Here is a 12,917-nt window from a genome sequence, read left to right as displayed (position 1 = left end):
GCGGCTGTGACATTGTCCCTGTTTTGTTTTTGAAATACTTCATTAATCTGCATTACCCCTCCGCTGTCTTCCTCGCCGAGTTTTTCCACGACTTTACAATGAAAATAAATTATTTACAGCTCGGGAAGCGGAGGAAAGGTCACTCTCGGCGGACACCTCTATTCGCGGCTAAGATGTAGAGCTGCTCCCGGGTCATGGCTGGAGCAGCTCCGAGAAAATAAGCATTTATTCCATCAACGTGAAGAAATTACCATGGATCCACCATCAACCGCGCCGGGATTCCTATCAGAGGACCAGGTGTTATAAATCGCCTGGCGGGCAGATGAAGGCAAAGCAGAGAAAAGCGCTAATCCTTTTATTCTGGTCTAGCTCCAGAAGGGCGATTTGTTGAGCTTCAAACCAACTTATGCGCTAAAATATGAGATATATGTTTTATGAGAAGTGCAGCATGCTAAAAAAAAGTCTCTTTTTTTTTTTTTTTTTTTAATTCATTCTTTATCAAACATTTTTCTCTTATTACAATAAACATTTTTACTCCTTTTGCATATATTATATATAATAAATACCGTATTTATCGGTGTATAACACGCACTTTTTTCCCCTTAAAATCAGGGGAAAATCGTGGGTGCGTGTTATACGCTGATCCCCGCCGATCCCCGCTAATTGTGATCTATCGGCGGTGATCGCCGCCGACATTCACATAGCGTGTCGTTTTAAATATGGCGCCGCGGAGTTCGGAGGGACTCGGCGGCGCTGAACGAGCTCCGCCGAAATCACAGTGACTGCTCGGAGCCGAGATACACATAGTCGAGTGTATTCGGCTCTTTCCGGATCTGCTCACAGTCACGCCCAGTCCTGCCATTGGACCTGTGTTATGTCCATCATAGGGCAGGACTGGGCGGGACTGTAAGTGGCGCCGGAAAGAGCCGAATACACTCGACTATGTGTATCTCGGCAGCGTTCGTTCAGCTCCGCCGAGTCCCTCCAAACTCCGCGGCGCCATATTTAAAACTACATGCAGCTATGTGTATGTCGGCGGCGATCTGTCCAAGCATGGACACTGGGGGCAAGGCTGCACTGACCACTGGGGCAAAGCTGCACTGACAAGGCTGCACTGGGGCAAAGCTGCACTGACAAGGCTGCACTGGGGCAAAGCTGCACTGACAAGGCTGCACTGGGGCAAAGATGCACTGACAAGGCTGCAATGGACACTGGGTCAAGGCTGCACTGACACTGAAAAGGCTGCAGATGAACACTGATGAGGCTGCATTGATGGGCATTTTAATGTAAGTTTTTTTTCCTTAAACTTCCCTCCTAAAAGTTTTTTTCCTTAAAATTCTCTCCTAAACTTGGGGTGCGTGTTATACGCCGATAAATACGGTAATAATAAGATATATTATTCATATATATAATATTATTATTATTATTGTACTATTATTATCATTTATTTATATATATATATATATATATATATATATATATATATATATATATATATATATATATATATATATATATATTATTTATTTATTTTTTATATTATTATTTATTATATATGTATGGAAAAGGAGTAACTTTTAAATCTTACAAGGCTGCCTGAGATTTTTTTTTTTCAAAAAAAATGTCTCATTTAACACTTCCAGGTATTTATTACCTTTCACAGAAATCATGGTACTCCCCACTGACGTTGCCTTCATCTGCTGTTCTCCCCAGAATGACAGTGCCATCTTTGTTCAGGCATCATGCAGGGTCACCATCCACTTCCTAGACTGAGACATTGGCTCAGAGATGATATGTAAATCCTGAGGACTGGCAGTTATTGGCTGTGTTCACAAATGTCTGTCACAGTTCAGCCATACCTCCCAACTTTTTGAGATGGGAATGAGGGACACCTATCAGCAAAAGTATGCAGGCATAGGACACACCCCTTGCCACGCCCCCTTAAAGGAGAATTGTACAAAAAAACAAGATTGGTTAAACCCACAAGTGCTCTTTTTACCACTACTATTCATTTATATTGGCTTTTGGAATTTACAAATGCAGCAATTTAGAAATCAGATGAAAGGTTTAGCGCTGAGAAACACTTTTGGATAGATAAAAAGTGCATTTTATATACAACTATATAGATCAGACCAAAATGAGGGACAAATGAGGAGGAAAGAGGGATGGAGGGACGTTGCTACAAATCAGGGACAGTTGGGAGCTTTGGATCAGCCCTCAGCTGCAGCCTCTCACTTTGTGATTTGCTACAGTTACAATATACAGTTGGATCACTGGGCGGGGAGACTGAGGAAATGCTTCTTCGTGCCTGCAGCAGATTGATGAAATCATCTTAGTCTAGGAGAGTCACCTGAATGGACAGTGCATACTTCAGGAGCCTGTACAGGCATAGTAGAAGATTATTAAAGATATTGTTTATATCATGGGTGTCCTCTCTGCCCCACCTTACCTATTCAAGTTGTCCAGGTGGAGTTATACTTAATAGAGAAGTATGGGAATATTTTTTTTCTTAAAGGGTGACTCCACTTTTATGGGGAAAAAAAAAACAACTAAAGAAAAAATAATATAGCGTATACAATTGCGACACAAGTCATATTGTAATTGAATGTTATTAAAAATGACCTTTCCATTTCAATCTGCAGCTCTGTCATTTTCTATAAATGTAATGCAATATGGCTACCTGGAGTTGTTCTGTACACAGAATGTGTATGGCCACGCCCCAGAAACATAATTTCCTGCTTGTGTGATTGGCTCACCAATTTTCCCAGAAGCCTATCTAAGATGCACATCAGATTTCAGGCATCCCCTGCAACAAAAATTTCATTTTTGGTGAGATATTTCCAATAGGAACACGTCTAAAGGGATGCAGGCCCAGCAGATTTTCTCATTAGTGCTCTGCAGCTGCCACAGCTGACTGATAATTATGAAACCACTCCCATCAGACTCACTGAAGGAGTGCGCTATGTACAGAGTGCAGAGTTCAGGGGTGCGCTATGTACGGAGTGCAGAGTTCAGGAGTGCGCTATGTACAGAGTGCAGAGTTCAGGGGTGCGCTATGTACGGAGTGCAGAGTTCAGGGGTGCGCTATGTACAGAGTGCAGAGTTCAGGGGTGCGCTATGTACGGAGTGCAGAGTTCAGGGGTGCGCTATGTACGGAGTGCAGAGTTCAGGAGTGCGCTATGTACGGAGTGCAGGACTGAGGATCGCACTTCATACAGAATGCAGAGTTTAGGGGTGCAGGGTTCAGCTCTCTTTCACAGGCTGTCCACACCTCACTTCCACCCTTCCTCCTCGGGTCTAAATTCTGCACCACTCTCCCCCATACCCCACCTCTAGACACATCACCTTCTACAGCCTTTACCTCTCCCCCCACCCCCAAAAGCTTCCTCACATTTCGCCCCAGCCCGGCTCTAGTACCACCCGGCAGTGTAAGCGGGAGATCATTTGCAGGGAGATCATTGGTCAGCATCTGTCCATGCCATGAGTGTAAGCAGGACAGGCAGGGACCTGTAAAAGCTGCGAGCCACCAAGAGGATTTACAAGCAATAGTAATGAGCGAGAAGCAGGGGGCAAGAGCCGGAGGTGGAATTCCGCCATGTTCCGACCGAAAAAAAGCCCAGGCTGAGAGGGCCACATTAAAAGGCCTGGGGGGCTGGATTCAACCATGTGCTTTAACCACTTGCCGACCCCACTATAGCCAAATGACAGCTACAGCGCAGTCAGCTAGTTCTGGCAGGGTGTCATATGACGTCCTCCAATGATCGCGCCTGCCGCACGCCCGCTGCAGCGCACTCTGTGATCGCTGTGTCACTAGGACATGGCTGATCACATATCGGGGTAAAGGGCCAATTACAGCTAATCACAATGTAAATACAAGCCGGTCATTGTCATTCCTTTCCTCACGCTGACAGTGTGAGGAGAGCCGATAATGGGCTTGTGTAAAAGGGACATCTACACTAATAATCGGGGCACTGGTTATCGGTATCCTGATTATCAGTGCAGTCCCAACAGTGCCCACCAGTGCTGTCAATCAGTGTCCATCAGTGCAGCCTCATCAGTGCCGCCTCATCAGTGGCCATGAGTGCAGCCTCATCAGTTCCCATCAGTGCAGCCTCATCAGTTCCCATCAGTGTCGCCTCATCAGTGCCCATCAGTGCAGCCTCATCAGTTCCCATCAGTGCCCATCAGTGCAGCCTCATCAGTTCCCATCAGTGCCGTCTCATCAGTGCAGCCTCATCAGTTCCCATCAGTGCCCATCAGTGCAGCCTCATCAGTGCCCATCAGTGCCGCCTCATCAGTGCCCATCAGTAAAACCTCATCAGTTCCCATCAGTGCAGCCTCATCAGCTCCCATCAGTGCAGCCTCATCAGCTCCCATCAGTGCAGCCTCATCAGCTCCCATCAGTGCAGCCTCATCAGCTCCCATCAGTGCCGTCTCATCAGTGCCCATCAGTGCAGCCTCATCAGTTCCCATCAGTGCCGCCTCATCATCAGTGCCCATCAGTGCAGCCTCATCAGTGCCGCCTCATCAGTGCCCATCAGTGCAGCCTCATCAGTGCCGCCTCATCAGTGCCCATCAGTGCAGCCTCATCAGTGCCGCCTCATCAGTGCCCATCAGTGCAGCCTCATCAGTGCAGCCTCATCAGTGAAAGAGAAAAATGACCTGTTTGCAAAATTTTATAGCAAACTATAAAAACCTTTTTTTTTTCTCACAATTTTCGATCTTTTTTAATTTATTTAGCAAAAAATAAAAAACCCAGTGGTAATTAAATACCATTAAAAAAAAGCTCTATTTGTGTGAAAAAATGATAAAAATTTCATATGGGTACAGCGTTGCATGACACAATGGTCATTCAAAGTGTGACAGCACTGAAAGGTGAAAATTGGCCTGGGCAGGAAGGGGGTGAAAGTGCCCAGTAAGGAAGTGCTTAAGGAGTACATTCAAGCAGAACCAGTCCCCCAGCTACTCTGCCGGATTCCCCCAGTTCAGCTGAGACCATGTGAAAAATGCCAAAGCCTTTGATCATATGACCTGGTGCCGTCGGGGGTTGGAGCATCAATGAATGCAAACTAGACAAATATTATAAGGACGGGATAGGCAACCTCGGCACTCCAGCTGTTGTGTAACCACAAGTCCCATGAGGCATTGCAAGACTCTGACAGTCACAGGCAGAGGCATGATGGGATTTGTAGTTTCACCACAGCTGGAGTGTCGAGCTTGCCTACCGCTTTTATTTTCTTTTATTTTTAATTATATCTTTTTGTTTGTATGTTAAATAATTTTCTTATTATTTATTTACTTATTTATTTGTATTATATCTGTTTATTATGTTATAGGGGTAGGGCCCTTGAGGGAAGTGGGGGGGGTTCATTTTGGTGTAGTTGCATGTTCATGCACAGAAACATTCTACACACATCTTGTAATAATACGAGCACGAGGAGCAACAGTTTGAAATGCCTTCAACCCAGAGGAGTGCAGTGGGAACTGGGGGTTTATAAATCATATTTTGACATTAATATTCCCGAAATATAATTACCCCATCCCCTTTCCCGCATATGTGTCAGGCACGGCCCAAATCTCCTTTTATTTGAGCCAGACAAACCGGATTACTGCTCGGCCGCCTCCCCGCCATGAATTATAGTTACGGCAGTTTGATCCGGGCACGGGAGACGGCGGGTATAAATCATAATATTAGGTGGAATGGCATTTAATCCCGCCGAGAGCATTTGGGTGAGGATGAATGTCTGATATCTGGTGTCAGGCTCATTCCCCCTCCCCCCCCCCGCCACCCTCGCTGTACTTTCCCGGATCAAGATGAAATCAGTTGGACGGGATCTGCGGCGTTATACCTCCGATAATATACAGCGGCGAGCGGTGCCGGGGCTCCTTTTGATGAGTTCTTGCCTTAATAGTCTTATCTCCCCGACTCCTGTTCCGTCTTCTTTTGTGGCAGCGCCTTTGTTGCGGCGCACCTCGGTGGCGGCGGGCTAAATGCTCTGTTTTGTCCTATTTTTTTTTTTTTTTTTTGCAGCGACCTTCTTCAGCTCTGGCACTTTAGCCGGAGCCCCAGGAAGCCACTCAAGCATTGTGCTACGTATGAAAAGCTGTTTCTATACAGGAACCCAAACACAATAACACTCGAGAAAGCACATAATGGTGCTCTCGCTCGCTCTTTTTTTTTTTTTTTGCTGCTGTTTATGACAGCCAAAGTTTGCAAATAATTTAATCATCGTCCTCGCGCCGTAAATGTAATTCGAGAAATACTCTTGGGGCTTTATTTGGCCTCCTCGAGAGACATTCAATCAGCCTGTTTCTTATCAGAGAAATTGAGTTCACCGCTGGCTGTCCGGTAAATGAGGAAGATTCGGTCACAGCGAGCGAAAGAAACAGTCAGGGTTTAGGCAGAAATAGAAATCCGCGGCTTTCGGGTCAAGAAATATTCTGTTTGAAATGGCTTTTTTCTGTTCTGTTTTCCTTGGCTGTACCCATCTCCTTATGTCTTTTCTTTTCTTCTTACTGCAGAAAAAGATTTTATTCTGTGGATGGTGCGCTCGTTATTTTTTGAATCTCTATTTTTAAGATGAAGTGCTTGCACTACATATTTCTTATTGAAGAAGAGGACTTATTTCCTTAGTTTCCTTTCCTTGAGAATAATCCTCGTTTATGTTGAAAGAAAAGGAATAGTCTTATAATGGGATGACTGGGAACCTTTGGCTTGGGGGCAGGACACAACCAACTAACCATTTGGTGGTAGGGACAAATTTCTGGGGGCTAAAAAAATGTGGACTACACAAAGTGTGCCATGGTGCCTCATTGATGAGTGGACAAGATGAAAGCAGGGTCTTCATGCATAGTTTATCAACTAGGGTTCCTCCAAAGGTTGCTAGGGGTTCCTTGATCAATAAAACAGTTTATGCCTCTGGGATAAGTAACCACTGACATCAATATTCATAAGGAATTCTTCCCTATGACCACCAATGTAAGGGGCTTTCTTCCCAGTGGACATCTCGCTGATGGCAAGTCATATTAAGGAATCATGGGACCACTTACTGGGAACCTTTGGCTTGGGGGCAGGACACAACCAACTAACCCTTTGGTGGTAGGGACAAATTTATGGGGGCTAAAAAAATGTGGACTACACAAAGTGTGCCATGGTGCCTCATTGATGAGTGGACAAGATGAAAGCAGGGTCTTCATGCATAGTTTTTCAGCAAGGGTTCCTCCAAAGGTTGCTAGGGGTTCCTTGAGCAATAAAACAGTTTATGCCTCTGAGATAAGTAACCACTGACAGCAATGGTGCAATCGAACAAGGTAGGCCTTCAGAACAGCCTAAATTTGACATGTCATTTAAAAATGTGCCTCTGCCTCTTAAGGGTTCGCTGTACTGTGTGTTCAGACAACCTACTGTATAACACTGCTGTAAAGAGCGGTTACTGGAGCAGATGTGGACTTCTAGTCAACTAGAATAGGTGGGGTCATTCTCATTTGACCTCCTAAATTATCAAGGTGTTTTCGTCTTCTGAACTGACTGGCTGTTTTGTGTTTTTCACCCCATTCCTTGTAAACTCTAGACCAGGGTTTTTTAACCAGGGTTCCATGGAACCCTTGGGTTCTTCCAAAGGTTGCTAAGGGTACCTTGGAACAATGAGCAATTTCTGCCTCTCAGATTAGTTCCCACTGACATGCATCCCAATGACTACAAGTGTAAGGAGCATTCTTCCCACTGACCATCATACTAATGTATCATGAGTTGTAGATATAGAAATTTTAGCAGGGGTTCCCTAAGACTGGAAAAGTTTTTCAGGGTTTCCTCTATGCTGAAAAGATTGAGAAAGGCTTCTTTAGAGACAGTAGGACAGCCTTTCTCAACCAGGGTACTTCCAGAGGTTGCTAGATGTTCTTTCAGCAATGAACAATTTGTGCCTCTCAGATAGGTTCCCTCTGACACCAGTCATCTTTTAAGGCGGGATTTTCCCTAATGACTGCAAATGTCAGGAACATTCCCCCCCAGTGAAAATCACGCTAATGTACCATAAGCTTTAGATATAGTAATTATTAACGGGCTCTCTGAAACCAGATATTTATTTTAGGGTTCTTCCACTTTAAGAAATCTTGACTGAAGTTGATCCTGAATAAAGGATGATGCTAAATTCAGACAGAATTTCGCAGATTCAGGAGGCCACATACACATCAAAATTTCAGTCTTTTATGGCGATTCCCATTTCCAAAAGGCTTCTTGGAGAAAGAAACCAAAGACTGCTCACAAGGCTTATTCTGCCTTTACTTCATTACTTCGCATGTACCCTGAGCCACCTTAGCCTGACTGCCAGAGCCACCAGCACCCACCCATCCATTTTATTATCCCTGGTAGGATTGGTAAAGTGGCCTAGGCTGTGTGTCCTTATCAGCTTATAGGGCAGGGCTGTATAGAGCTTTCCCAACTGTTCTGCATAATTTTGTATCATTTTGCTGCTTTTTGGGGCTTGGTTTGGATTTCCAGTTACTTCAGTGGGACTTCCACATGGGTAAGTGGGAATTCCAAATTTCGGAGATTCGTGATTTTTTTAAAGGAGAAGTAGGACCAAAGCTCTACAGCTGTCCGCTGATGTCACTCAGCCGGTCCAGACCTACAGGGATCCTGACTTTAATGTCGGGATCCACCCAGATGCCTGACCAGCAGCAGCTGGCTCAGCCTCTTGCACACCGCTGAGAGCCTGAGCTAGCCACTCCCGCCCCCTCCACAGCCCAGTGCTCTAACGAGCGCTGGAGGGAGCAGTGAGCTCACTGAAGACAGAGAATTGAGTGATCAGCAGTCTTTGATCGCTCAGTTCCTGGTCTTAGAGGCAGTAAGGAATAGACACAGCATCGGACCGATGCTGCTTGCACCTAGGTGAGCATGTAGGTTTTTTTATTATTCTTGCACTTCTCTTATAAAAAGTTCAACCAATCCAACTTTTCAGAACACCTTTTTGTGTTTTCCAGCATTATCTTCTTTTTTGTGGTTGACGCATTTGGTCACAACATCTCAGTGTCTGAGGGAGTCAGTACTAAAACAGTTCTCACGGCAAGATGCTGTCATCATAGGTCTGAATATAGAACAGATAGCAATATAATGCCCATCATGCATCACTGACTGTAGGTCCTGCTCTGATTGGTGTCTTCGTATTAAAGTATTTACAGCAAGGGCCACACCAGCCCAACATATCTTAATAGTACTGGCCCAGGGGGGAAATTGCCCATCTCTCTGTTTTCTCCTTCTAATTGCATGCTCATTGCACTGTAGCATAACGAATTGGCCTCTTGTGCTATTTCTCTCTCCCTCAGTAGAAACAAATGGCAACCACCCCAAACTATAACTGGCCTTTGCAGCAAGAAGCACATGGAAGGGCAACACCTTACTCTATAATTCTCAGAGTCTATTGAGTTGGAGCACATATATAATGGATAGATTAAGGGAAGGGATGCCTAGAGGGAGCCCACCCCTCCCTAAAAGTATAGGGATGCACTGGACACCCCGCTATAGCACAATGGCAGCGAAGGTATAGAGTTAGGGTTGCCACCTGTCTGGGATTGACCTGGACAGTCCGGGTTTTAAATCGTGTGTCCGGGTTTCAGACCGCCTGAAACCCAGACACATTATACAGAATGGACTGCAGTTCCCCAAGTAACTGAGTACCACAACCAAGAACATAGGTGTGTGTGCACGGGCCCCACCCTCATACATGGACGGGAGAGGAGAGATGGCTCAATCTGCTCCTCCTCTTCCCACCCTTACCCCTCTGTCTGCGCACCCACACGCCATCCCCGGTGTTCTGTGCCTCAGGAAAGGGATGGGTGAGCTAGAAATTTGAAGGTCAGCAGCCTGCAGATACATTGTGGACGGAAGGTGTCGAAGACTGAGCCTCCGTCCTCGGGTGAGTCAGCTCACCATCCAATGTCTGTGACTGAAGTCTTCCCCTTCCCTCCCCCCTCTCTCTCTCTCTCTCTCTCTCTCCTGCCTCTGAGCAAGTGAGTACACTAAGGTAAGGGGGACACAGATGTAAGGGGCGCTCTGTGGACTCTGATGTAAGGGAGGGCTTTGGGAACTCTGATTTAGGGGGAATACTGGGAACTTTAAAGTAAGTGGGAGCTTTGGTGAGAAGAAACACCCTTGCACCAGAGTCCACAGCATCCGCCCTTAAAAAAAAATCGCCATGCACTGCTAAAGTGTTCGGGTTTGGCTTGAAGAAAAGGTGGCAACCGTATATCCAGTGCTTCCTCTTACCAAATCGCCAACAGTACAAACATATGGCAACCACCCCAACCTATCACTGGCCTTTGCAGCAAGGAGCACATGGAAGGGTGACGCATGTCTAAAAACAACAAACGAAAATTCCCAGCTCACTTACCAGCCAGCCTTCAACAAACCAAATCAACCCTGCCTAACCGTTCACGTTAAGGGGTTCTCCCTCCCTTAGTCTGAGATTAATGTGTGCCTCTTATATCTGCCTGGAGTTTAGCTTCAAGTGTTTATATATGTGACAGCTAGCACAATGGTGGTGTGTTCTTTAGTACTTGTTGGCATGCAGTCCGCCCAAATTTCACAGTTTCAATGGCTGATTAACTAATTGCAAGCTCTTGTTCATCACTCACTAGCTCGACCTCACCTAGGCACCCTCAGAAGTCCTCTCTGTCTCCTATCCAGACCTATCCCTTATGATATGTGACAGTGACAGAGCTACACTTAAGTGAGAGCTGATATATGGCTGTAATTATCTCCCGTGCTGAGCTTAATTTCTTTTTCCCTGGCAGTAGGGATGCTCTGTTATGTGAAAACAGAGTTTTTATTGGGTTCAGAGGTGTTCATGTCCCAGAGAGTAATTTCAGAGGCTATCTGAGAAGGCAGACCAGCCACTAACCCTGTCTGACATTTAGCGTTCTGAAATATGAACGAGTTATGCTATAAATATGCCACTTTTCCAAAAAATGTAATGTTTATTTTTCAGATCTTTTGGCTCCTATATAATTGCTTTTATCTGTATCCAAGGTCTGTTCCTGGGTGCAGCCTGGAACCTCCAAAAGTCCACGGGAATCCTGTCTCTGCAGGTATAACTGCCTGTTCTATAGACCCATAGCTCCCAACTGACCCTGATTTCGAGGGACTGTCCCTGATTTCGAGGGACTGTCCCTGATTTCGAGGGACTGTCCCTGATTTCGAGGGACTGTCCCTGATTTCGAGCAATGTCCCTCTGTCCCCCTCATTTGTCACTCATTTTGGTCTGATCTATATAGTTGTATATAAAATACACTTTATTTATCTTTCAAAAAGTGTTTCCCAGCGCTAAACCTTTCCTCCAAATTCTAAATTGCTGCATTTGTAAATTTTAAAAGCCAATATAAAGGAATAGTAGTGGTAAAAAAAGCCCTAGTGGATTTAAATAACTTTTTTGGGGTTAATTCTCCTTTAAGTGGGTGTGGCAGGAGGCGTGTCCTATGCCTACATACATTTGCTAGTAGGTGTCCCTCATTCCCATCCCAAAATGACAATGCCATTATGGGAGAGATATAGCTATACAGATACAGTACACTGAAGGAGCATTGTCACCATAGGACAGGAAGTGTGTCACTGGCAGGATCACCAGGTACAAATAAAGAAAAAAGAGCCTGACTTTAGAAGCCGCCAAAATAAAGACTGCAGTATATTACATTACATGCAATATACACTCACCGGCCACTTTAATAAGACACCTACACCTTGCTAGTACCGGGTTGGACCCCCTTTTGCCTTCATTCTTCATGGCATAGATTCAACAAGGTTTTGGAAACATTACTCAGAGATTTTGCTCCATAGTGACATGATAACATCACGCAGTCGCTGCAGATTTGTCGGCTGCACATCCATGATATGAATCTCCCGTTCCACCACATCTCAAAGGTGCTCTATTGGATTGAGATCTGGTGAGTGTGGTGCTCTATTGGATGAGATCTGGTGAGTGTGGTGCTCTATTGGATGAGATCTGGTGAGTGTGGAGCTCTATTGGATTGAGATCTGGTGAGTGTGGAGGCCATTGGAGTACAGGGACCTCATTGTCCAGTGGTGAGATGATTGGAGCTTTGTGACATGATGCATTATCCTGCTGGAAGGAGCCATCAGAAGATGGGGACACTGTAGTCATAAAGGGATGGACATGGTCAGCAACAATACTCAGGTAGGCCGTGGTGTTTAAACGATGCTCAATTGGTACTAAGGGGCCCAAAGTGTGCCAAGAAAATATCCCCCCCACACCATTACACCACCACCACCAACCTGAACCGGTGATACAAGGCAGGATGGATCCATGCTTTCCTGTTGTTTACACCAAATTCTGACCCAACCATCTGAATGTCGCAGCTGAAATCCAGACTCATCAGACCAGACAACGTTTTTCTAGTTTTCTATTGTCCAATTTTGGTGATCCTGTGCGAATTGTAGCCTCAGTTTCCTGTTCTTAGCTGACAGAAGTGGCACCAGGTGTGGTCTTCTGCTACTGTAGCCCATCTGCTTCAAGGTTTGATGTGTTGTGCATTCAGAGATGGTATTCTGCATACCTTGGTTGTAACGAGTGGTTATTTGAGTTACTGTTGCCTTTCAATCATCTCGTCTGCCCATTCTCCTCTGACATCAACAAGGCATTTTCCTCCACACAACTGCTACTTACTGGATATTTTCTCTTTTTCGGACCATTCTCTGTAAACCCGAGAGATGGTTGTGCATGAAAATCCCAGTAGATCAGCAGTTTTTGAAATACTCAGACCAGCCCCTCTGGCACCAACAGCCATGCCACGTATGGATAGTTCTGGATAGTTCTAACCCCTATCAGATTTGTTTTTTGCCATTTGTGTCCCATTTTGGAGATTTCCCTTCACTTTCTGTCCCATAGCCAAACAGGAAGTGGGAG

The 12,917-nt window shown here is 45.3% G+C and overlaps 1 protein-coding gene across 6 annotated transcripts in view; it reads left to right on the top strand.

The window, feature by feature from the left end:
• CHST8 (carbohydrate sulfotransferase 8) overlaps positions 1-12,917 on the top strand; it is a 517,055-nt gene that overhangs the window by 335,968 nt on the left and 168,170 nt on the right. The window lies entirely within an intron of this gene.

Source organism: Aquarana catesbeiana, linkage group LG11, assembly GCF_042186555.1.
Source record: "Aquarana catesbeiana isolate 2022-GZ linkage group LG11, ASM4218655v1, whole genome shotgun sequence".
Classification (NCBI taxonomy): Eukaryota; Metazoa; Chordata; class Amphibia; order Anura; family Ranidae; genus Aquarana; species Aquarana catesbeiana.
The sequence above is the reverse complement of the archived record's forward strand: the minus strand, read 5'-3'. Positions and strand labels throughout refer to the sequence as shown.